Source organism: Lepidochelys olivacea (genome assembly GCF_965140295.1).
Source record: "Lepidochelys olivacea isolate rLepOli2 genome assembly, chromosome: 2".
Lineage (NCBI taxonomy): Eukaryota > Metazoa > Chordata > Testudines > Cheloniidae > Lepidochelys > Lepidochelys olivacea.
Genome location: NC_140412.1, coordinates 15,758,836 through 15,786,189, shown reverse-complemented (window position 1 = coordinate 15,786,189; position 27,354 = coordinate 15,758,836). Strand labels below are relative to the sequence as shown.

The 27,354-nt window shown below is 44.1% G+C and overlaps 1 protein-coding gene across 3 annotated transcripts in view; it reads right to left on the bottom strand.

Annotated features, from left to right (window-relative positions):
* Positions 1-26,199, bottom strand: part of ST3GAL1 (ST3 beta-galactoside alpha-2,3-sialyltransferase 1) — a 127,978-nt gene extending 101,779 nt beyond the window's left edge. For 2 of the 3 annotated variants that reach the window (XR_014710568.1, XM_084621545.1), the window contains exon 1: positions 24,874-25,269. The gene's annotated coding sequence lies outside the window, so the exon portion shown is untranslated. Of the gene's footprint in view, positions 1-24,873; positions 25,270-26,182 lie in introns of those variants that run through there. The other variant, XM_084621546.1, reaches the window with a different exon arrangement.
* Between the last annotated feature and the right edge of the window lie 1,155 nt (positions 26,200-27,354).

Here is a 27,354-nt window from a genome sequence, read left to right as displayed (position 1 = left end):
GATTGTCTGAACAAGGGAAAACAGTAATGGAAGAAAAAAATACAAACTGAACGATGTCCAGATGAGCAGCAAAAGGCTCCAACACCTTGATCTCCACACATCAAATAGAATACATCTACTTATATGCACACTGTACTCCGTTCATAAAAGAACACTTGCTCCCCAACAGACACATACAGATCTCCAACTTTAGATCAAAGCCCCTTTAAAGGATTTCTTTCTATAAAAAGAAAATGGTTTCATATCACTTCCTCTAGCCAGCCTCACACTTTTATATACCGCTTCATACATTATACATAGGACAGCTCTTTAGATTAAAGTTTATAAATATGCATTTCTCTGAGGTCTAATCAATTATTGTCTATCACTGAATGGCTGCAGATTTTTATTTAGAAACATGGGGAGGATTAACTACTATGCAATACTGTAAATAAAGCTCAGTATTGTAAATAAACCTCCATTTTGTAGTAATTAACTCCAGTAGCTAAAACAGTTGATTGCTATTTCAAGCAGCAATGATAGCTGTCCTATCAGATTGCCTACCTGGAAACTTGACACACAATGCAACTTTCCCATGTACACAGTCAACTTCCTATCAGAAATTCTGCTCTGATTTACACCACTGAGGGAGCTGCATAGGAGCTAAGTCAGGGGAAAGTTTAACCCTGAGCTAGGAAACAACCTGCAGAGAAGTGATATTGACTGCCGCACAGAGGGCCAAATCTTGGTTCTATTGAAGTCAATGGGAGATTTTTGCTATTGGCAGTAGTAATGCAACAGGACCCAGAGCAATGTCAGTACTAAAAGGGCTGAGTTTTCAACAGAGCTCAGTTCCACCAGCTTCTCAGGGCTGAACATTAAGGAATCCAGAATTAGGTGCCTAACTGGGGCCAAGCTCTTTTAAAAATTGGGCCCCATATTTCTAGCTGATACTGGGCAAAATCCTGGTCATACTCAAATCAGTGGCAAAACTCCTAGTGATGTAAAAGGAAGCAGGAGGTGGCCTAAGTGATTTGATTTGTTGAAACCAAGATGTGGCAAACAAGACAGAGCCAGCTTCATCAATGCATCATCAGTATTTAAGAGCATCTAAGCAATTACATTAGTGAAAGTGGGTCACATTCTGCTCTCAATTTCAAAGGAGCCAAAATTGATGAAATCCAGAATAATTCTATCAATGTAACCAAAGCAACATTTGACCCAGATGATCTTTGTCTTTACTTACTTTTGCACTGGATTAGCTTTCCATTCATCTTGTAAGTCATTTGCAGCAGTCCCAGGGTTGAATTATCTGTTCAGTGCAATATACATCCATGGTACTTTAAAAGTTACTCATCATTCTTGTTTCTATCACCTACTGATTGTGTATCTTCACTAAAATACTGCTCAGCGTTTCCAAGTATATCACGCAGAAAAATCACTTTATAAATTTCAGGAAGATGAGGAAATATTAGACTGACAATGTAACTTTTATTTGGATCAGTCGACTTTGTTAATAGCTAAGTGTTTGAAAGAATAGATTATTTCTGGCATGCAGTGCACTGGAAAATTCTCCTTCTGCCCCATCTCCTGTGATAAGAGCCTGAATAAACCAAGCAGCAGGTACGGATGAATAGAAGAAAACATTGTTGGTCAAACTCTGCAGTGTGGACACAGTTTCATTTTACTGAGGTGTGCACACAACTTTTAGATACAATGCAGGAAAAGAGTTAGTGTGTAGTTTTCAGAACATCTTGGTTCAATCAAATGTAAAAATCCCGAAAAGCAGCTCAGCAGAACTCAGACTTTGCTTCTTGGAAAAAATTTTGAAGGAGAAAGTAGTTAAGCACATTGAAGTCAACGGTAAATGGGACAAAATACAACATGGTTTTACAAAAGGTAGATCATGCCAAACCAACCTGATCTCCTTCTTTGAGAAAGTAACAGATTTTTTAGACAAAGGAAACGCAGTGGATCTAATTTACCTAGATTTCAGTAAGGCGTTTGATACTGTGCCACATGGGCAATTATTAGTTAAATTGGAAAAGATGGGGAACAATGTGAAAATTGAAAGGTGGATAAGGAATTGGTTAAAGGGGAGACTACAACGGGTCCTACTGAAAGGTGAACTGTCAGGCTGGAGGGAGGTTACCAGTGGAGTTCCTCAAGGATCGGTTTTGGGACCAATCTTATTTAATCTTTTTATTACTGACCTCGGCACAAAAAGTGGGAGTGTGCTAATAAAGTTTGCGGATTATACAAAGCTGGGAGGTATTGCCAATTTAGAGAAGGACAGGGATACCCTACAGGAGGATCTGGATGACCTTGTAAACTGGAATAATAGTAATAGGATGAAATTTAATAGTGAGAAGTGTAAGGTCATGCATTTAGGGATTAATAACAAGAATTTTAGTTATAAGCTGGAGACGCATCAATTAGAAGTAATGGATGAGGAGAAGGACCTTGGAGTATTGGTTGATCATAGGATGACTATGAGCTGCCAATGTGATATGGCTGTGAAAAAAGCTAATGCGGTCTTGGGATGCATCAGGAGAGGTATTTCCAATAGGGATAAGGAGGTTTTAGTACAGTTATACAAGGCACTGGTGAGACCTCACCTGGAATACTGTGTGCAGTTCTGGTCTCCCATGTTTAAGAAGGATGAATTCAAACTGTAACAGGTACAGAGAAGGGCTACTAGGATGATCCGAGGAATGGAAAACTTGTCTTATGAAAGGAGACTCAAGGAGCTTGGTTTGTTTAGCCTAATTAAAAGAAGGTTGAGGGGAGATATGATTGTTCTCTATAAATATATCAGAGTGATAAATACCGGAGAGGGAGAGGAATTATTTAAGCTCAGTACCAATGTGGACACAAGAACAAATGGATACAAACTGGCCATTGGGAAGTTTAGACTTGAAATTAGACGAAGGTTTCTAACCATCAGAGGAGTGAAGTTTTGGAATAGCCTTCCAAGAGAAGCAGTGGGGGCAAAAGATCTATCTGGCTTTAAGATTAAACTCAATAAGTTTATGGAGGAGATGGTATGATGGGATAACATGGTTTTGGTAATTAAATATTCATGGTAAATAGGCCTAATGGTCTGTGATGGGATGTTAGATGGGGTGGGATCTGAGTTACCCAGGAAAGAATTTTCTGTAGTATCTGGCTGGTGAATCTTACCCATATGCTTAGGGTTTAGCTGATCACCATATTTGGGGTCGGGAAGGAATTTTCCTCCAGGGCAGATTTGAAGCAGCCCTGGAGGTTTTCCGCCTTCCTCTGTAGCATGGGGCACGGGTCACTTGCTGGAGGATTCTCTGCTACTTGAAGTTTTTAAACCATGATTTGAGGACTTCCAATAGCTCAGACATAGGTGAGATGTTTTTCGCTGGAGTAGGTGGGTGAAATTCTGTGGCCTGCGTTGTGCAGGAGGTCAGACTAGATGATCATAATGGTCCCTTCTGACCTTAGTATCTATGAATCTATGACTCTTAGATTTACTGACACAGGTCCACACAAGGAAGAACATATGGGGCTTTGCTGACCTGCTCCAGCTAAGGGGCTGCCCAAAAGTTTATACCACCCCATCACACATTCTCTCCTATGGATATGTCAGCAATGAGGATTTACTCCAGTGATTATCCAACCCTAAAGCAGCAGGAGGTTTAGATTATATGACCACCATTGTCTTTTTAAGAGAATAAGGAAAAATGTTAAATGTACACCACATATTATGGTATAAATACCTTTCTGCAGGGTAGATTTTATACTAACCATGGGCATAATGCCCACTGATTTTGTAAGCTTCATTGTGCACTGCTCAGCAAATTATTTCAATTTGTGTCAATGAACTCAACTCACCAGGAACAGGATCATTAATTCCTCCTGCTGGTCCTGTCTCTTGTCAGAAGAGACTGCCAACTTCCTCAAATTATAATCCACAATTGTGATGTAAACTAAGGGTCCATTTTCCTTTTGACGCACATGGGAATTACATGCATCCAATGGACTGGAGAATATACTCTTACATCTATAGAGGCCAGATTTAGTTCAATTGCATTTAGGGTTTTAGTTCTTGTCTGCATCACACACACTCCCAGCCAGAGTTATATCTGCAGAACTAAAACAAGATAGTGTTCCCATTCTAGCTGCTATCTAAAACAGCTTACGCAACTTTCCTTGTAAGTCATCAGAGCCACAAAGCACAGTGCTTTTTTAAAAGGAAATGCACAGCATTTCTGAGCATGTATCCCATAATGTGATGTCCCAGCACGATGCTTAATGCATTATGGGTATCTTATGTTGGATTGTGGGATACTTACAGGATCCTATTGGAATTCTGGCACTTGGGGTCAAACTCCCATGACTCCTTCCCCAGGCACACATAATTTGTCTGTTTTTTTGCTAGCCAGTGCCATTTTCAAGCTATTTAACTTTTTTAAAAAGGAATTCAAACTGCTGCTGTCAGGCAGCCTGGAGGACGTTCCGCAGAGCACCATGCTTCTGACGATCATTAACACAAATGGGCTCCATGTGTATTGGCGATCACCAAGGCCAGTGGCTTTGGAGGAGATGGAAGATCACCAGCAACATGTTGCCACATGGATACCATTCAAGCGGAAGGATGAAACTGGGCAATTAATACTGCATGACTTTTCCTTGGACTGGCTTCACTTAGTGGAGCACCACTTGTGGGTCCAGCCAGCCAGCACTGATGGGTGGGACAAGTTAGTGCTACATACTTAGGATGACCAGCCATGGTTGCAGCACTTCAAGATGTGGAAGGAGACTTTCCTGAAAGTCTGCACAGAGCTCATCCTGGAGCTGCAGTGCTGGACACCAGCATGAGAGCCCTCCTCAGTGTGGAGAAGCACGTGACCAATGCCTTCTGGGAGCGTGCAGTCCCAATTTCTACTTGCCAATAGCTAGCCACTTCGGTCTTGGTAAAGTCAACTGTTGGAGCTGTCGTCATGGAAGTATGGACTGCTGTTGGAAGGGTGCTACTGCTGCCCTGGGTCACAAAGCCAAATGAGTTTGTTAGATATGACAAGTTCACAGCTCAGGGTTACTGCTCATGACCCTACCCTCCCTCTTTTACAGGAAGTGAGGCTGCTGGGCATCATTAAAAAAAAAAAAAGAGAAAGAGAGAGAGGGAGATGGAGGTTTGATAACAGAACGCCCGATGCCCCGGTAAATCAATACTGTTGGAGTCAGCCAGGATGTGCTGCTATCACACCTGTCCAGGAGCAGCAATCAGTTGGCTTAGAGACACATGATTAGCTGGGGGTGGGGGGAGATGAGAAAGATTGATTCTGACAGCTGTAAAGCGGCAGAGTTGTAATACTGAGAAATGTGTCTGTGCCCTAAAGAGGAATTTTTATCCATAATCAAACCCTATTGCCAAATGAAACCTGTTTAGAAACAAAGGTAGAAAGGAGTCAAGCTTTGACATGTATGAAAGAGCTCCCTTTGCAGACACATGGAAGTCTGAAAGGGATGCTTTTCAAAAGTACAAATCTCACCTGTTCTTTTTCCCTTAACACTTAGACACAGATGGCAGAATGCAACATCTCACAGTCTAGCAGTCTGCTCAAGCAGTGTCATTTTCAGCTGTACCACGATCTCACTATTGGAGAAATCTGTGCCCACAAAAGAGATGTCACCCTTCTACAACAGTGTCCCTTTGTGTGGTAAATCTAGGGCGTTAGGGCTTTGTGGCTGACATTCAGCCACGTGACTCAGTCCCTGGGAACGGGAATAGAATTCAGGTACTCCTAAACCAAAAAGGAGAGGGACCTACCACTTTCGCTAAGGGAAACCTCCCTAGGAGACCATGACTATCCTATAACCCAGCTGAGCACTTCTGATTCAGTCCCATAATACTTAGCTCTTTTATAGTTCTCTTCAGCTATAGATCGCAAAGCCCTTTATCGATTGGGGGGGAAAGGCACAGAGCAGTCATTCGATTTGCCCAGGGTCACACAGCAGACCAGTGGCAGAGCCAGGACTAAAATCACACACAGGACACAGTCCCTGGCCCAAAGAAGTTACAATTTAATTTCATTCCATTCTATTGAGCCTCAATCCAAAATATCATTCCGCGACCCTCCCTATTAAAAAACTCTCCACTGAATTGTGAATACTTAGTAACTTACTCATCCCTAATACTGTCAACAGGGTAAGTGGTCTTGCACAGATGTACTGCATATCTTTAGAGCTCTTTTATTTCCTTGCCACCAGCACATTGTTTATCCAGCACTGCTATCCCTCACTGACTGCTGAGAAGGATAAGATGATTATTCAACATCTTTCTCCAACCACCTGCTCTCTTGATCCTTGGCCTACACGACTGCTAATGTGCTGTGTAGATGCCGTAGGCTAAATTCATTCAAGCATTGTTCATTTTTCACTTCTGCTTTAGAACAGTATCCTAAGATGAGTGGGGGAAGCCCCATCTGGATGAGACAGGGCAAAGCACTGGAGACCTAGGTCCCGCTGGAGTACTGCCCTTGCATAGTCATTTACTCCTGTGCAAAGTCGTGTAACAATATAATTCCGATTTAGTAGCATCTCACACCCACTTTGCACATGTGGGACTGTACAAAGAAGTGTAGAATCAGGACAGCATTGTAAGGAACAAATCTTCAGCAGTGGGAAGACAGGCTAGATCACCTCACAGTCCCTCTCTCCCCCACCCTCACTTCCATGACCCTTCAGGACAGCAGAACATTAGAAGCAGCTATGTCCAGATAGAAAGACACTTCTAGCTCTTCTGAGCCCAACCCACTCCTAGTGGCAGCAGATATGCTATAGAGTGGGCCTGACTCTGAGCCCACTTGCACCCAGTTAACACCCATGTAGCTTGAATGGAGTTATTTCCGTACTCCCACAAGTGAGAATCACTGTTTTCTTTGCTACTTTGTGCCTTGCATTCATCCCAATTCACCAGTATTTCCCTCCATACTGTATTCTGCAAATAAACTCCACACCGCTGACAGAGGGAGGTGCCATGTCATATATGTGACTGAGACCCTTTCAATTCCTAAACATCCTATGAAACAGCTTGATATTATGCAGCTGTAATGCCAGCAGACCCCAGTTGTTGGCAAGCGGGATCGAACCTGGGAAGCTATATGTATGAGATAAACACCATATGCCTCTTAGCCAAGGCTATAGTAGACTCAACAATCTCTAGATCAGTGGTTTTCAAACTTTTTGTATTGGTGACCCCTTTCACACAGCAAGCCTCTGAGTGTGACCCTCTATTATAAATTAAAAAGGGGGCAATTTAATTTAATGGGGGCTCATGACTATCAGCCCCATGGAGCTGACAGCTCATGACCCTCACGTGACCACCTTGTGACGCCCTGAGGGGTCATAACCCCCAGTTTGAGAACCTCTGCTCTAGATGGTCTAGATGCCACTAGAGGGGGACAGAGCACCATACCAAGCAGGCCTGGGTTACACATCTGTACACATACCAATGGCTAGTCCCCTGGGACAGATTTACTGGTCCTTAGTTACCTGCTTCTTAATGATTCCAAGGTTTAAGGCATTGGTTTCACAGCCAAATGAGGTTGTGTTGAGAACTACAAGGTTAATGACCTCTGGATGAGTTCTTTTGTAGCCCATATGGTTACTGGGCTTACCGCAGTCATACATGCTAGTCAGCTTCTGTGTTTCCCAGTGTGTCCTCCACATCTCTATTTATCAAGAGAACACTGAGAAGCCATTTAAGGTATCAGCACATGTGTGTGTTCCAGGTGGCTTAGGAGCAGGGGGCTTATCATCTGATATAAAGAGTTCATTGCTGCCAGCTCAAGAATCCAGCTAGCTTGACACCTGTGCTCTCTAGGATGCTGCTTCAAGCTTTAGTATTCCCAGTTTTAAATGCCTTTATTTATATTGGTATTCATTACCCACAGTCTGCTTTGACTATCATAGCACGTTAGATGACACACTGCATTATTCTGGAACATAACATTTGCCTCTTGTCTCACTCAACCAGTACACAAATAGCTATGAAAAAAGAGTGGCTGATCTAACTCAGACCTGATTCCTGTCCCATCTCTTTCAGCACAAGTGGCCGGATCACTGCTTGAGTGGACGAGAAAGCAGATGGTGCTATAAAGTTAGGCTGACTTTGGCAGTGCCTTTGTAACTCACTGGTGAGTGTGTGTGTGTGTGTTACAGGGTCCCCTCTGCACATCCACACACTATATGAGTTGTTACCACAGCGAGTCCCAGAGCCTTGGCCTTTTAGATCAAGCTGTAGCAGCTCCTGCGTCCAGGGCTGGAGGTTTCTCAGTCAACCCCTGGTGCCTCAACCCAGAGGGTGGCCATCACACCTTCCTCGCAGTCTCTTCAAGCATTGTACATAGACTATGAATTTAGCCTTGGCAGCCCTGAAGGTTAGTTACTAACAGACAGCAAAACTGAGGCAGAGAGGTGACGTGAGCTCAGACAGGAAGTCTGATGATTCAAGAATAGAAGCCTATGCTCCTAACTAGAGTGCTTTTGCCACAAGTCTATCCTCCCACAGATGGGGCCTGACCTGAGTGACACCAGTACTGAGTACTCTCAGCATTCATGGCCCTCAGAATGAATTGCAAGGACTCAGAGTACCCCAGGGCTGCTTGGTGTGGTGCTCTGTCCCCCCCTTGCGGCGATCTAGAGAGTGAGGAGTCTGCTACAGCCTTAGCTAAGAGTCATGTGGCTTTTAGCTCATGCAATAGAGGCTCATGCATTTAGCTCCACAGGTCCCAGGTTCGATTCTGTCAGTGTTATATCAGCACCTTGCAGATTTGGGTCCCGCAATGGCAGGTGAAAGGCAGAACAGTCCACACAGAAAATAAGGGGAGGACTAATAATGCAAATAAGAATGGAGATAAGAGTGCAGAGTGGAAAGGGAAGAGGGGGAAAAAAAGTGGACTGAAGGGGCTGGGGGTGAAGAGAAACAGTAGAGTGGAGACAGACTTTGGACAGTAGCAAAAGAGAAACTGAGAGCAGAACTGGAAAGAAATAAGAGACAGAAAGAAAAGAGAGAAGACCAGCTTTTTTTCCAAAGCTTTATTAGGAATCAGACCTGTATACACCATCACGCACATTCAATATTTCACAAGGTAGAGCTGGGCATTGCTATATGGAGGTTTCAGAATGATCACTTCTACTTAGGCCAAGATAGCCAATATAGCAAACTCTGCATGTGCCAACCTAGCCCTGCGTTGTTTATGCACCCCTGGAGTCCTAAATTATCAGTTACAAGGTGAATGTTTCCTCATTTAGATTTTGCTTCTTGTGGCAAAGCATAAAGATGCTTTATCTGCAGGGATGTTGCCCCCTCTATTCCCATGGCTGCACAACTCAAGCAACCAGTGCTGTGCCAAATGAACCCATGACTGAACCACAAATTAGATCAGTTTATTTGCTTAGCTCAGAAAGAGGATTTAAATTAACAAAGGAACCTATGCTTTTGTAATCAGGTCCTTCATGCAGCTTAAATAGACACCACTCACCAGCCTTGCCGTCCCAAGTTCATTACAGAGGATTAATGTCTTCCACTTCTGAGAGGGTGTCTTATTAAGAGGGTTGGTTTGTATTTGAACTCCCCCTTCCGCATACGCAACTAAGAAGAGAAAGCTTTTCTAAGGGCCTGTTTATGTTAATATTTACTCCACCTTTTAGACAGCAGAAGACCAGTGCCACTTCCCTCTCCCCTCGATCTCCACATTACATTTGTAAATTATTTGATCATTTTAGAATAATACACGCTGCCGAGAAATAGTTAGGTATGTTCTCCCATAATGCCATAACCTTTGCAATGCAGTTAGGGGCTGTTAAAATTATACCGTTCTAGCAACATTTCTGCTAACCTCTTCTGCTAACTACTTCCTATTAACAGCAACGCGAACTCTAGCTTGTTCTTTGGAAAATGATAGGCCTTACACACCTTCAGCATTAGTAGAGACAAATTTGATTGACACCAGTAAAGAGTCTTCAATGTAAGAGGTAGAAAAGCAGTCTGATTTTTGGACTTCATTTGCATTTGTAGGACTGGAAACAAGCAAGTTCTTTTGCTTACTAAATTTAGCAGGTCTGATTTGGAACTCATGTCACAAAGAGAAATCCTTGGGGTTTTGCTTTGATGGTCATTTTTTCTGACTATAACCACATTTCATTTGTGGTAGGAAAGAATGAAGAAAACTACTTTGAATTATAGACCAAAAAGTGGAAAGGGTCCTTCTCTCGTTTGAAATAGACTATATCTTCACTGCAGAAGAAACACAAGTTATCTGCACTTGAGTTAAATCATCTTGACTGAGAGCAGCCACGCTGTAAAATAACACAAGTAGCACACAGTAACTGTGTTAGTAACTAATGAGCTGTGCGACCTCAGCGGTAACCTACGCACACCCCCCCAGAAGGCTGACAGCCCAAGTTATAAATGCATTACCACACTCAAATTAAGGGTGATGGTCCTGTGTGGACAGGACTCAAGTTAGGGTTATAACTCAAGTTAACTCTGCAGTAAAGAGAAGCCCATAGACGGATGGAATGCTGGAATCCAACAGACGATGAAGAAAGACAATGTAAGAGGATTTAAAAGGACGCATATTGGAGGTACTGTGGGTTGTTGGAGGGAATTCATGGCAAAGAACCATTCTGCTGCATGTTATAATCCAGGGGTTCTCACCCACAGCCAGGATCCAGGGCCGGAGCCTGCCGCCTGCCACCCCAAGGCTGAAGCCCAAGCCTCACCACGGCCAGGAAGGTGGGGAACTCAGTGGCTGTCTGTTCCTCCAACATTTATGGCTTCGGATGGGGGCAGGGCCTAACCCCTGCTGGTGGTCCTGAGGGAGAGGCCCCTGCTTTGCCCTCCCCTACTCTAGTCACTGCTCACGACGCTGTGGCTGCAAGAAAAGCCCCCGGTGGCCACATGCAGCCATGGTGACCACACTTGAGAAATCCTGTTCTAATCCCAGCTGTGCTCCCAACTACTTGTATGACTTTAGGCAACTTGCTTATGACCAAATTTTCAATGGTGGCCTCATTTTTTTGATACCTAGCTTTAGATTGCACCTGTGAGCAATTTGCCATTGAACAGGTACGTGCAGCTTGCATGGAACGGGGTCCACAAATAAGGAATCTGATTCATATCAGAAACTGGAATTTAGGCAATGTTGTTCCCTATTAGGGTTATATGAACTGAAGGATTTTTTTCAGATTTAATTGATGCATTTATTGTATTCTTCACTGAGCTGTGACAGCAGCCTGGTATGCAACACTAAAGACATTTCAGAAATGTCAGTGTAATGTATTGATTAAAAAGACAAGTCCCAAGAATGATTTACCAGTTTAAATACTCCTTAAAAGCAGCAACCTTTGCTCTTCTGTTAAGCACTACAGAGCTAAATTAATAAAAAAATAGCTCACTAATCCCTGGGAAATGACCACATTATTTAGTTAGGCTGGAGACCTTTTAAAATGTGCATCCAATTTAATACCTGGGGCTCAATTCTCAGTGCCAGTTCCTCCCCGACTGCAGAAAGCTGCTCTGAAGGAATAGGCAAGGATTTCTCCTTAACAAAAGGAATTGTAGGGTTGCAGAAAGCTGGTGTAATCAGTTCTACATCACCGTCAACCTCCCTTCTCTGCACAAGGTGAATGGAGGATGGGCAGGGGTCTTGCTGGGGGTGGAGTGCACAGTTGTCTGCAAGATCCTCAACCACTGCAGCTGCTGGATACAGACAGCATATTTTAGAGCAGCTGTAGGGCTACTCTAGGTTACACTGGGGACTGTTTCAGTCTCCTGCTGAGAGAGGATCAGGGAAAAGAAAGGTGTCCTAGTACCAACTGTTTCCTCACCCTGGTGGATTGATTTAAATCACCACGTGGAAAGCCTTCATTTAAATCAATTTTTCCACTTGTACTTCAGTTATTTTCCAAAGAAAGATACATTCTCACTTGTTGATAACACCGTTCAAACATGTTGATCTACAACTAAAGAGAACCTGTACACTACATTTGGTACACCTTTTTGCTATCTAGGACTATGCACATTTAAGCAATTATACAGCTTAATATTTTCAGATTCTTATTAATTGTATATTTTTAGTATGTGAGAAAATGGTAAACGATATACTGCTTTGAGCATAAGCTTTTGTGAACTACAGCTCACTCTGATGAAGTGAGCTGTAGCTCACGAAAGCTCATGCTCAAATAAATTGGTTAGTCTCTAAGGTGCCACAAGTCCTCCTTTTCTTTTTGTGAATACAGACTAACACGGCTGTTACTCTGAATCCTGTCAATATACTGCTTATTTACTAGGTAGTTAACTTTTTGCTCACTGGGATGGTAAGTGAAATTGAATGAAACACACAAAACAGCTTATAAAATTTATTTTTTATTAAACAAAACAGCCTTGAATGTTTCAAATACATAAACTTCTCCTATAAAAACATGTTTCATATTTACAACTAAATATTTTATTAAACTAAGAGGGATTAACTATAATCAGTTAAGTAAACTGATTATTTCTGGTCAGCCTGGGAAAATTTTCTAATATGCTTAAGGGAAAGTAACTGAAGCTTAAGTTCCTGCTTGCCGAAGTCTCCTGAAAAGGATACAATCGCCTACATTACTTCAGATGACCTATTGTGCCATATTTATAAAGCTTGACCACAAAAGTTAGATGTTTGTCCCCATTCTCTCTCTATTTAGAAAAGCAGCCTTTAACTCAAAAGTTTTTATAGAAGCTCATGGATTCAGCAAATTTATTATTTAAAAGTTAAGACATTATAAGAAGTTTTGGCCTTAACAGAGAGTTTGTACTAAATTTAGATTTCATTTTAAACAGGTTTATTTGCAAAAAGAAAACACAATTTAAATGAGAAAGTAAAAAAAAAATCCAAATTAAAAAATTATTTGATGTTAACATTGATTTGCATCCACCTTGTTCCTCACACCTCTTCTCAGCTGGGTCAGCTTGGTACAGTTTAGGACTGAACGCCTGGTGTGGGGGATAATGGGCAAAGGCACTCAGCTTCTTTGGAGTATGTGAGAATCACTGCCATTGGGAGAGAAAGCCTTCCCATTGAGTAGCAGCAGCAGGTCCATTTCTTTAAGTTACAGCCTCATGACAAGAACGTTGTGCACTGACCTTTTCCATTATTAACAGGTGCTCTGTTCAACAGTTCCCATCACGGTTTCTGTACACACTGTACAATGCGTTGAAAAGCCAATAACTACACTTTCTTTTTATTGGTGCTGCACAGAGCCTCCCTTCTCCCCCACCCCCAATGCCAGGGGCTTGTTCTAGTTGTCAATGTTTTTAAAGTGTAACTTTACAGAATAACAAAGGAAGCAATGAGAGAATTTCTGTCCCAAAGATTTTACAGTCTACTCCAGAGGTGCTGGAAGTAGGGGTGCTAGGGGTGCTGCAGCACCCTCTGGATTGATGTGGTTTCCATCATAGACAGGGTTTACAGTTGGGTTCAATGGCTGCACCCCCACTATAAAATTTGTTCCAGCATCCCGTCTACACTCGCTACAGACAAAGGAGATATTATGCTCCACATTTTATTCTTAGAGAAGAGAATGAAGACCGATGAAATGACTTGTTCAAGGACACAAATTGGGGAAGAGCCAGGAATTGAAGCCAGACCTAATTCAGTGCTTTTACATGACCATATTTTCTGTTTAATCTTCTGTTCCAATAAGTTTTACTCCATGGCAAAGTTCAAAACAGACAAAGTTCAATTAATCCTTTAAGATTAGTGGGCCCTCCAAAATCCGTTTTGTGCCTTTGACCTAAAGTAGCCTCCGTATTGCTCCATCTGGGCTGATCCTGCTGTTTTTACTCATACTCCACTCTCACCTAAATCAGTGGGAGTGCACTCAGTAGGGAAGGAGTCCTCATACAGAGTTGGTTCATCAGTGGTGCTTAGCAATGGTATGGGAGAAGAGCCCGATGCGTGAGTGCAAACCTTCCCACAGCGGCTACAGATCCACTCGCCAGATGGAGGTTGGACTTTGGAGCACACTCCACTTCCTGATTTGCCTGCAGGCCTCCACATGGCTTCTCTGTTGGCTCTCTGCAGTGATAGTGGGCAGGATTTTCCCTGATGTCAGTGGGAATACTGAATTTCTGGAGGCCTTGCTAGACCTTGTCACTGTATCAGAGCTTTGGCCTTCCTCGGTGTTGTGGGCAGTTCTTAAATTGGCCATAGAGCACAATCTGTCGTAAGGGACAGGGGCTTTCTAGTTTCCACCTTGTCCAGAGTGCTAATTTGTACACACTACAAGTGGCAGGCGGGAGACATGGACACGTCATCCATAGTTGTGAATAGGTACTTGTGGGCATTAAATAAAAAAAGGGAGGGAGTATCAGAGGATGGAAGAGATAACAAGTGTCCATGAGAAAGCTTAGGCTCTGATGCCTAAGAGGCATACAAACACTAACAGGAAACACAGTGTTTCAAAGAGCTTACAGTGAAAATAGGTAAGACAGACCAAAGTACTGTTATACCTGATTTACAACTGGAGACCTAAGACACTGTGGGTGTGTCTGTAATGTGATAAAAAACACAGTCTCAGAGATTGGGTCAGCTGCCTTGGACTCATGGCGTTCAGGGCTAAAAATAGTAGTGTAGATGTTCAAGCTCAGGCTGGGGGACAGGAGCTCGGGGACGCGGGGTGGCGGAGAAGGTCGGAACACAGACCTCTACACTGCAATTTTATAACCCTACAGCTCGAACCCCATGAGCCCAAGGCAGCTGACCCTAGCCTGTGGCAGCCGTGCTGTGGGTCTTATTGCAGCCTAGATATACATAGAGATTAATGGGCTCTCTCAGTCACAAAGTTGCTGGCAGATCTATGAATTAAATTAAATTCAGTTCTCCCAAGTCCCTGTCCAATGCCTTAACTGCAAGACTTCTCTTTGTCTCTAATAAAACCCACATACGACAAGCAGATTTGTAACAAATATCCCCATTACTTTCCAGACTTTGACTTTGTTGTGCAATTTCTCCTTTAGTCAAGGGAATTCAAGTACACAGCGAGTAATTACATGAGAGAAATTTTTTGTTTGCATTTGGATGTAGATGGGAAAAAACGCAAGCCCAAGTTTTGTTAGACAGCAAAATATCTTTAAAAGGCTTATGTGCCCCATCAAAATGCCAAAAGGACACTTTTAACAGCAGTACCTACAGGAATTGAGGACTCACCACCTTCTGCTCTACAAGCAATGCACATGTCTTTGATGTTGCTTTTTCTAACATATGCACACTGCTATATATTTAGGTATATATTGTTTGGGATTTAAAAAATAATTATAAGACACTTCACTGCACACACTTCTCCCACTGGGGAGAGGATGAGAGAACAAACATGGCAGATGTTGCTTACTGCATTACTAGATGGTGCTCAGATATTGCAGTGATGAGCACAGTATAAGAACCTATAGAGAATAAAATAGCAACTGACTTGCTAGACAGGAGATGCAAAGCAGGTTGGCAGGTTTCTGAGAGCAATGACTAAATTAAAATGATGGAACTGAATAGGTCATTGATTCTATTCTGATGTCTTAGCTAAGGTGTCTAATCACAATAGAATTATATTATTGTAAACAGAGGCGTTCCAACTCCATCATAGCTCTTTTTGATCTAGCATTTGGACCATGGAGGCATGGTGGGTTCAGAATTTGAAAGTTATATAGACACACATGCCTCAAACAGGGGCAGATAAATCTCTTATTTATCACATTACGAAATGAAAAATGAGGAAGTGCACAAATTCCAACATAGATCAACGTATCCCAGGTTGGAAGAAATCATTGCTGCTTTTCTATTGCGATAAATTGTCCTCTCCAGGATGTTACGGGTCCTTGGATTATAGAGCAAAATTGCCAATCCACTGACTCAATCAGTTTGAATTTGACTCATTGGCTGTCTAATTGTGGAATAGAGAAGAAAGCATTGGGTCCAATAGTAATTCTTTCACAAAACCACACATCCTCTTGGGGGTTTCAAGTAAGAGCCCTAGACGCACCTCAAGCCCATTTGTTGATGGCTTTAAAAAAAAAAAATGCATTTGAGTGCATCCTACCAGGCATTAAGACTCTTCACTCTGTATTTCCTTTTAACTTAGTCCTGTTGTTAATAGGTTTTTAAAGTAAAACTGAAAATGAGCTAATTTAAAGCTACTTACTCTTTATTGCAAGACTCAGTCTTTTGCTAACTTAGAACATACCCTCTTAAATAACAATCATTCTATTTAAGGATACTCTAATAAAGCATGAGTGGTCAGATATTTAAGAAATGAATAAACAGATTTTTTTTAAAAAAATTTGGATTAAAGCAGAATATCTTCCACCGAAGAGAGGGCTGGGTGCCAAGATTTCCCTCTTGCTTTTACTCTGTCTGTGCTGTCACGCTGCTTCTTACATGTTGGTTTTGCCAGCTCCATCTACCTTCTGTGCTACAGTCTACCAAGGACTGCAACCTTGGATCAACGCTTCTTCCTACTACAAAGATGCAGAGAGGAGCAAATGGAAGTAAGATAGGTTTCAGAGTAGCAGCCGTGTTAGTCTGTATCTGCAAAAAGAAAAGGAGGACCTGTGGCACCTTAGAGACTAACAAATTTATTTGAGCGTAAGCTTTCGTGAGCGACAACTGATGAAGTGAGCTGTAACTCACAAAAGCTTATGCTCAAATAAATTGGTTAGTCTCTAAGGTGGCACAAGTATTCCTGTTCTTTGTTTGGAAGTAAGATGTGGCCAAAAGAAAGTTTTCCTCAATACCAGTGAGGGTGTAAAGATTAAAAAAAACAATCAATTTTACAGAACTGGGAACAAGGGAAAAAAAAAAAAGTATTCATAGCTCTCCAAACAGACTGTTGTCAAAGACTCCAGCAAGTGGCAAAGTTAATGGCATGTTAAATGTTTGCAACCGAGAGGTGAACTTGCTGGCATTTTCTTATTTTTAAAGGGAACTGTCATAAATATAAAGGGAAGGGTAAACCCCTTTGAAATCCTTCCTGGCCAGGGGAAAGCTCCTCTCACCTGTAAAGGGTTAAGAAGCTAAAGGTAACCTCGCTGGCACCTGACCAAAATGACCAATGAGGAGACAAGATACTTTCAAAAGCTGGGAGGAGGGAGAGAAACAAAGGGTCTGGGTCTGTCTATATGCTGGTCTTTACCGGGGATAGACCAGGAATGGAGTCTTAGAACTTTTAGTAAGTAATCTAGCTAGGTATGTGTTAGATTATGATTTCTTTAAATGGCTGAGAAAAGAATTGTGCTGAATAGAATAACTATTTCTGTCTGTGTATCTTTTTTGTAACTTAAGGTTTTGCCTAGAGGGGTTCTCTATGTTTTTGAATCTAATTACCCTGTAAGATATCTACCATCCTGATTTTACAGGGGGGATTTCTTTATTTCTATTTACTTCTATTTTTATTAAAAGTCTTCTTGTAAGAAAACTGAATGCTTTTTCATTGTTCTCAGATCCAAGGATTTGGGTCTGTAGTCACCTAGGCAAATTGGTGAGGCTTTTTACCAAACCTTGTCCAGGAAGTGGGGTGCAAGGTTTTGGGAAGTATTTTGGGGGGGAAGGACGTGTCCAAACAGCTCTTCCCCAGTAACCAGTATTAGTTTGGTGGTGGTAGTGGCCAGTCCAAGGACGAAGGGTGGAATATTTTGTACCTTGGGGAAGTTTTGACCTAAGCTGGTAAAGATAAGCTTAGGAGGTTTTTCATGCAGGTCCCCACATCTGTACCCTAGAGTTCAGAGTGGGGGAGGAACCTTGACAGGAACACTTCTACTTCTGCACAGTCTTTGGAACTACTCACTATTTGAAACACAGTGTGTCCGAAAGGACCTACTGAAACACCAGGAAAGAACTCTTATTAAATGCAGCTAATCTTACGCTTACATAGCACCTTTTATCCCAGAGTGCCTCACTAACTGCAAGACTGCGGTCCCGTCTATGCTACCCTAGAACTAGAAGGCTTATTTTCTTTTCTCCCTTACACAAGTTTTACAGAAATGTCTGCCAACTTCAATAAGAATGACCTTACTGGGTCAGAGCAAAAATCCATCTAGCCCAGTATCCTGTCTGCCAACAGTGGTCAATGCCAGGTGCCCCAGAGGGAATGAACAGAACAGGAAATCGTCAAGTGATCCACCCCCTGTCGCCCATTCCCAGCTTCTGACAAACAGAGGCTGGGGACACCAACCCTGCCCATCCTGGCTAATAACCATTGGTGGACCTATCCTCCATGAACTTATCATGATTTCCTCCTGATTTATACTACAGTAAGCGAAAGGAGACATGGATAGAACCATAAGTAAACACTATTAAGACAGTCAATTTTTTTTTTAAAGAGATACTTTTAAGTAGTTTCAGGCACTAACACTGGACTCCTCAAGTCCCCCTGCCAATTTTTTGGTGATAACGTTAAGTGTTCTGTTGGTGTGGGGAAAACGCACAGACTGCTGGGACAACTTACTATACAGGGGAAGCAGTTAAACTGACTAAGCACAAAGTGTTGTCAAAAGCACAAAGAGCATGAACAAAATAGAACTGTATTTTCCCACTCTAATCTCTCTCATAGTGATCTTAGAGGATACTCAGAGCAGCAAGGTAAAAAATAGATTCAGATGGAGGGGGCTGTTCATTTTTAACTCGTATCCCTTTATGCGGAATTTTGCCAGGTGTGTAAATTGAGACTTGTCTTCACTGAGAAAGGTGTTTTGTTTTAAACATTGTGATAAACAACCTGTGATTGTTCAGGACTTTACAGTGAGAACTATCACTTGTGTTGACCTTGAGGTACGTAGGTGAGGCAGTACCACTTCCCCACCCATGGTTGACCATGCCAAGTTTACCTCCCATTAATTATCGTGCTGTAAAATCACACCCTATGTTATTTCACAATAACTTCCCCACAGAGACAGTTTGTCTTCACTGAAACAAACAGGGTTTTGTTTTTTAAAATGTAGCAAGATAGCCAAGGCATAGCAGTTATCCATCTGTAGTGCCCAGGATAAATTAGGCAAGCTGGGGGAGAGGGATAAGCAGTATAGTGCAGACCTTACCTAGCAACTTCTTGGTGAAAGCTACCAGTGTCTTGTCTCCACTTAGGATTTTACATCAGGATAGCTACTGTGTGTCTGTTATCTTGCTGTAAAAAGAGGATAACCACCTGCATACCAGTGAAGCTCAGCTGTAGACTATGCCACATCTAAGACTGTCATTAACACGTCCTTCCCCTTCCTCCCCTCTCCCAAATTCTCAATGCCCAGCCAAACTGTTTACATTTTTGTTTAAACACTTAAGTTTCCAGGCCAGAGTAGAGAGGACGCTAGTGTAACCATTTCCTGTGGACAGACAGCCACAAGCGCAATAGTGTGTGTTTGGGGGAAGGTTTGGCAAAGCACACAAAGACTTTTCTACTGTCCTCATGGTTCCATAGGGACAATACAACATCGTATTGCTCATGACTCACTGACTTTACCGAGTGTTGGATCAAGCCCTATAAACTGGATAGGGTTCAGTTTATTTACCTCAGTAGACAAGGGTTGACACAGGGTAGTGCACAAGCTTGTCTTCGCAGTAAGTAGCTATTTCAGGTCGGTTTTTCAAAGCAGATGCTTAATACAAAGCCAGCCCCTCAGTTACAGCTATGCAAACAAAATACAAAGAAGGGGTCAACCCAAGTGCATGTGTTGCACACCACCAGGAGGCAGGAAATGTATAGATAAAGGTGACTCTTCATCTTTAACTTACATCATTGTACAAACACTAATATGAAGGAGCCCAGTATGGGATCATAGATAAAGTGCCAACTTTAAACTTCAGTGGAAAAAAAGAAATAGATGGGAATAACCTGGGATTTTCTCTTTTTAAAGAATATTTTTAGAGCTTATAAAAATTGACTAAAAAATAAGAGATTTCTCACCCTTCCAATCTATCTCTAATCTATAATTAGGTTGCTTTTCCTTTTAAAATGTGTCCTGTGAGATACTGTAGGCCAGACTCCCCTTGTCAAGGCTGTAGGCATCAGCTGAGCACTGACACATTCATAGCTGGAAACCAGACCAGCTCACCTGTATGTTAGTATTGTTCAAGATAGGTGTTAGAAGTATATTATAGAGACTAAACACATCTTTAGAAGTCTAAGTTGCTGCATGTGTTAACCTTACTTGTAATGTTTGTACCTCATAGTATAAGGTAATACATAAATTTTGCTTTATAACTGTAAAAATGCCTCCTGTGAATTTGTGAGCCCAGTTAGGAGGCGAGGTTCCCCCGCCCATCAAGAAGGATTATCAGAACTAATGCTCATCTACACTAGAGCACTTACAGTGCGTCTGGTGAAGATGCTCTAAGCCGAGAGGAGAGAGCTCTCCCGTCAGCTTAATAATTACTCCCTCCAGAGAGGCGGTAGCTATGTCTGCAGGAGAAGCTCTCCTGCCAACATAGTGCTGTCTACACCAGTGCTTAGGTTGATATAACTTATGTCGCTCAGGGGGTTGGATTAATCACACCCCTAAGTGATGTAGGTTATACTGAAGTAATTTGTAGTGTAAACAAGGTCTAAGGGGAACATTGAGAAACATCTCGACACAAAGACTGGGCTAATGGCCCTCTCCCGTCCATAAGAACATAAGAACGGCGCTACTGGGTCAGGCCAAAGGTCCATCTAGCCCCATATCCTGTCTTCCATCAGTGGCCAATGACAGGTGCTGCAGAGGGAATGAATAGAACAGGTAATCATCAGGTGATCCATCCCCTATTGCCCATTCCCAGCTTCTGGCAAATGGAGGCTAGGGACACCATCCCTGCCCATCCTGGCTAATAGCCATTGATGAACCACCCCACTTTTTTAAAAGAACAACCCTTTAAAAGAACAACCCCCTCCATCTGAATCTAGCCATTTTTTAAAAATTAGCATCACATTAGCTATCCTCCAGTCATCTGGTACAGAAGCGGATTTAAATGATAGGTTACAGACTACAGTTAGTAGTTCTGCTATTTCACATCTGAGTTCCTTCAGAACTCTTGGATGAATACTATCTGGTCCCAGTGACTTATTACTGTTTAATTTATCAGTTTGTTCCAATCCCTCCTCTAATGGTACCTCAATCTGGGACAGTTTCTCAGATCCGTCACCTAAAAAGAATGGCTTAAGTTTGGGAATCTCCCTCACATCCTCAGCCTTGAAGACCGATGCAAAGAATTCATTTAGTTTCTCCGCAATGGCCTTATTATCCTTGAGTGCTCCTTTAGCATCTCGATCCAGGGGCTCCACTGGTTGTTTAGCAGACTTCCTGATTCTGATGTACTTAAAAAAAAAAAGCTATTACTTTGAGTCTTTGGTTACCTGTTCTTCAAATTCTTTTTTGGCCTTCCTAATTGTATTTTTACACTTCATTTGCCAGTGTTTATGCTCCTTTCTATTTTCCTCACTAGGATTTAACTTCCACTTTTTAAAGGATGCCTTTTTGCCTCTCGCTGCTTCTTTTACTTTGTTGTTGAGCCACGGTGGCTCTTTTTTGGCTCTCTTACTATGTTGTTTAATTTGGGATATACATTTAAGTTGAGCCTCTATTATGGGGTCTTTAAAAAGTTTCCATGCAGCTTGCAGAGGTTTCACTTTTGGCGCTGTACCCTTTTATTTCTGTTTAACTAACCTCCTCACTTTTGGCAGATAAAGGTGTTACGTGCCAGAAAGCTTGTCCAACCGACTTTAATTCTGGAAGAAGGAAATAAAGATCTCACATGAACATTTGTCAATCTTTGCTCTTTGGACTATCATAGGGCTGAAGATATGAAACAAAAGCCTTGATCTCCGGGGTCAACATGGTTAACACTGCAAGACATTCATTGCTGACAGATTCAGTCACTTTTTGGAACCATAGACTAACTCATTTGTGTGTATATGTTGCCTGCTTTAACCTGTAAATAACTCATTTTTTTCTCCCTAGTTAATAAATCCTTAATTTACTATAGGATTGGCTACAAACATTGTCTGTAGCATGAAATGAGGTACAAACTGACCTGCAGTAAGTGACTGGTCTGTAGATAGACTGGAATGCACAAGAGGGACTGTCTGTGGATCCATGGTAAGACTGTTATAGGCATTCACATTTGCTACTAGGTTGGTGAAATCTAATTATAAAACATACAGCCAGCTTTGGGTGTCTGCCTTGCTTTTTGACAGTCTGCACTGAGGTTGGTACTCAGAGACATGAGCCACTCCAGACAGTATGACAGCCTGTAGGCAAATACATAATTTAGATTTTTAAGAGTGTATTGTTATATGAACATGTGTAATTTCAATATATATGATACATCTGCACACATTTCTTTAAAATGCGTATTAGACCCACATATGAGATTTCTATCAAATAAATATATATGAATGTATTTTTTATCCTTTCATTTGTTTTAATTTATGCCAAGACTAGAAATGGTCTTGTTAAGGATTTGGAACATGTGCTCATTGTAAGAAAGAATCTCAAACACATGTAAAAAATAAAGCTATGATTTTGTCATTGAGGTCACGGAATCCATGACTTCCAAAGAGCTCCGTGACTTCAGCCCACGGCGGCTGGGAGCTGCAGGGATCCCTTGGCACCCATGGCGGCCATGAACAGCAGGGGCCCCTTGGACCTCTGAGCTGCCAGGGACGGTGGGGGACCCCCCGGAGCTCCGAGCTGGGGCCCCCTCAGCTGCCTAGCCGCCACAGTGTGGGGACTCCACAGCTTCCCCTTTTGTCAGGCATTTTTAGTAAAAGTCAAGGTCACGGGCATCCCTGAATTTTCCTTTATTGCCCGTGACCTGTCTGTGACTTTTACTAAAGATATCAGTGACAAAATCTTGGCCTTAGGAATCAAACATGCATAACGGGCGATTTGTTAACCTTTAACGTTAATTATTTTTACTTCATGTTACTAATTGTGTGCCAAATTACATTTGTAAGTAAAAACCATTTGAGTTAGTATAGTTAACTTGAGTTTATACTACTTTTCCCCCCAAAGGAATCCCCAAATACTCTAGTCTTCAGTAATTGATTGTACAAGGTATCAAGTCAGTGAGAGTTTTGAGCCTAGGATCAGGCCCCTAAGAGCAGGAAGACTGTCAGTTTTATAAGGGGAAAATGCCTGATCCTTTTCCCTCCTACCAAAATTCGGTAGAGAAATATTGCTCGTAGTTGTATGCCAGTTTTCACCCAGAAAGAATCCTTTACAGCAGAAAGGCTGACAAACCCTGAATAATGCAGTCACTTCTACCAGCAGCATAACTTTTAGAGACACAACCCCCTGCCCCTGCCCCCCAAATAAGGAGCTTTTGCAGAGCAATGAGTCTGGCAAACTACACGGCACTAAACTTTCCAATCTATTTAACATTAGCGAACACATCAGTGTGAATCTCTCCTGAGTGAGGGGGCTCTTTAAGCGTAAGATTACCTTGAAATACTTCTTCACTGGGTGCGGGAAAACAGAGAAACAAAGCCAAACAGACGTTCAAACAGCCTCCCCAACACCAGTGTCCTCTCAGTCCGAGAGGAATTTCCCACTGAAACCCAAAGTTAACTTGTGCCATGCGGCGGACGCTGCAGAATTTACCCCAGAGAGCTGTGACCGGAAAGAGCCGCTGATCATCCAAATAAACATGAGAAGTCCCTTGATTAATTTATCCGTATCGGCAGCTACCAGGGCGACCATCTGCTCAGCGAGAGGCCCGGGCGCAATCTACCAACATTTCCAAAACTTCTTTGCTGGATTAACAACTGCAGAGCGGCCGGGAGGCAAAGCCCTGGCTCGGCTCCCTCTGGCTGAAAGTGGGCGTCTTTTCAGAAAGCTTTTTTTGGAAGGAGCAGGGGGAATAATGCACAGCTCAAGCCCAGTCCGGCGGAGGATTTACAGGCAAGGAGCAACCCACAAAAAGTTCTTCCCGGGCAAGCGTTCAGAAAAAGACCAAACTAAACCGAGCGACCAGCCGGCCTGGCTACACCGTGTCTGGGTGGCTCAAGAAGCGAGTGTCCTCCTGTGTCTCTCGAGTCCCCGGAGGGCAAAGCCACAGGGTATTGAATTACTTTTTTCATTTCCCCTCTGCCTGTCACTGAGCAGCTGGCAGAGATCACAACCAGAGCCTCCCCGGGGAGCAGCCTCTTCCCCTCCCCAGCCGAGCGGCTGCCGCGCGTCCAGCCAGCCTGCAGGCGACGGGGAGCGGGGGTTGCTGCGAAGGGATAAGGAAGGAGGGAAGGAAGAGAGGGGGGCGGCCCACGGCGAGCGCTACGTTGGGAGAAACGCACAGCCCGCTCCATGGAGCGGGGGGCCCGGGATCGAGCTGGGGCCCGGGGCCGGCCGGGGGCTGGCTCAGTCCCAGCCCCACACACAAGCTGGGGGACCCGGGGAGCGGCCCCGGGCTAGAGGCAAAGTTACGGGGCGACAGCGAGATCCCCGCAGGGCCGGCGGCGTTGCCCCCCGCAGCCCCCGGGGGCAGAGGCGTGCGGACAGCCGAGCGGCCGCGCCTTCGCAGCCTGTGGGCGGAACGTCTCTATCCCATTACCGGAGTCGGGCGGCTAGCGGGGAATCCCGCGGGCTCCTGCCAGCCCTGCCCCGGCTCTCCGCCGCTCCACGGAGCGCAGAGCGAGCCCGCCGCCCCGGGCTGACCTCCGGCCCCACGGGCGGGTCTGGCGTACCCTGCCCGGCCCTGCGCCAACGCTCCTCCCGCTCCGGGATCCTTCTGCCCCGCCGGGGTCACCCCAGCCACTGCGCCCCCTGGTGCCCCCCCCATCCACTGCGCCTTTGCCCCGCTCGGAACTCTGCCCATCCTTTCCCCGGGATCCCCCCGTCGCGGGCTGAGGCTCCCAGCGGCTCACCGGAGAAGCGCCCCAGCAGAGGAAGGGCAGGGCGAGCGGGCCGGCCGCTCACAGGTCCTGGGGGGCTCCTCGGCGCTCGCCGCGGGTCCCAGCGCCGCCGCCTCTGCCTTCCGCGTCTCCCTTTGTCTTTCCCAGCCAGTGGGACTGGGCAGGAGCCGGCAGCTCCCGCGTGGGAGCCAGGCGCCCTTCCCGGGAGAGCCTGGGCGAGCCGCTGCTCCGGCCGATCCTGCCTCCTCCCCAGTTGAGCTTCTCCCAGGCAGGGCTTCCTGCGCACCTAATATAGCGCCTCCAGAGCCACGTGGATCAGAGACAGGGCTAAACACGGCGGCTGCGGCTCCTCCTCAGCCTGAGAGACAGAGTGTGAGAGGGACAGAGGGAGGAGAGGCAGCACAGGGAGAAAAGGGGTGATGGGGGGGGAGAAGAAACAACGAGGGGGCGGCACAGGGAAGGGATGGGTGGGGAGGAAGGGGCGCGATAAAGAGAGAGAAAGAAGCGGAGAGGGGGAGGCTCAGAAAGAGGGAGCGCAAGAGACCGAGAATGAGAGAGTGCGAGAGCGCATGAAAGAGAAAACCAGCGAGAGAGAAGGAGAGGGAGCGGGAGAGAAAGAAGGAGACGCGGGGGCAGAGAAGGGTGTGGAGGCGCCGCAGGCAGCAAGAAGGGGAGAGGAAAAGAGACCGTGCCGGTGGGGAAGAGAAAAGAGGCAACTGCAGAGAGTGTAAGCATGGGAATACCGGACACACCGGTGCTTCAAGGTGCTGTGTAAACCCAAAGCACCCGGGAAAGCGAGGGACACAGATCGGGAATAGGGAGTACAGACAAGAGATTAACTTCAGTGAGTTACACCTGGAAACCTGAGCGGGCAAAGGAAAGGAAGTGCAGAGAGGGAGACAGAAGCATAAGTAAGAAGAGGACCAGAATCTGCTCTCCCTCCCCCAGCACGCACGCACAAGCAAGTCAAATCCTTCCCTGCACGGAGAACTGCTGGCCACAGCCCTCCCTTTCTTTATGAGCAGGGAAAGATATGTGCCAGCTTTTTAGATGTTAACAAAAGTGTTTGGACTGGGATTTCCAAAGTTACCTAGGAGACTTAGGTGCCAGGAGTTGGACACCCATGGACAAACATTCCCAAAGCCCCCAAGTGACTTAGGAGCCTAAATTCTGCCTTACTTCATCTCTGGCACCCAAGCCTGAACCTAAAGCTGCTACAAACTAGACATAGTAAGGAAACATCTACTGTAATGCCGGTGTTTGTGACAGTGACCTGCACTATTACTGCTGTCAGCGGGTTCCTTGCCCAGGGCTCACTCACCCAGCCTCTGGTCTGCAGCATACAGGCGTTCCACCACCTCAGTCCAGTCCAGTGATGAGAGGCTGAGACCCGGTCTTCTGCCCCTTCAGGGGTTGTCAGCAAACACACAACGAAATGAACATAAATGAATGGCCCCGCCGGTGTGGTCAGGCTCCCTTTCTTCAGAGGGCTTTGGTAGGCTGTGGCCCCAACTGGGCTCAAGGCTAATCTAGAACAATAGTCCCACTAAAAGTCGATCAGCATCCAGCCATCCCTTCCTGGAAGGCAGGGGTTGTCAAGCAGCAGTAGTCCAAGGAGCTCTTGCTTTCAACCAGCCCTTCTCCAGGAGCTGAGGATTAGATGTTTGCTCTCCTCACTGGACTGCCACCAACTGTGCTTAGCTGTCCCACCCTCAACTCCTCCCTCTGAGAGCTCTCCCAGGTGTGGCGGAGGCTGACTGAGCCCACACTAGTCATAGGAACATATGGATTACCATACCACATCAGACCAGTGGTGCATCTGTTCCTGTCTCTGAAAATGGCCAGAAGTAGGTGCAAGAAACTCTGTAATGGATGGTTATGGCCACAGGGAAAGTTTCCTCTTAACCTGATTAGTTAGTAGTTGACTATGTCCTGAAAATAAGGGTTTCTATCCTTTATAGTTTTATCAGAGGTACCATGGGATGTTCACATTACCCATATAAAATGTATAATTCTTTTTTGAGCTCTCAGCTCAATGTAGTTTCATATAGCAATGAATTCCACAGGTGAATTCCATTAGTCTTTCTTCTGGAATTTCAACTATTCAAGCATCCTACTGAGCTAGTCTTGAAATTTGGGACACTTGTTCTTTATGCCAAGTAGAGAAAAAATATTTGAAATTTGGCTTTTTCATCAGAGATCAACAAATATTATGAATTTACAAACAATAAATTAAACTCTTTTGGGGGGATGAGGCCTCCAATATGGGAAAATCCAAGTCATCTATGGTCTCTATTCATCTGTTTTTACTTAAGGAAATCATCAAGGTCAAATGCACACACTGCAGGTACAGAAATTAATAGTCACAGCCACTCAGAGTGGACTGCTAACAACTAGTACAACATAATTGGCTCTGTATCAATTTGTTAACTGTATAATAAGAAATAAACAGCATACAAACTGATAATCTTCTTTCCCAATTGAAGAGGAGTG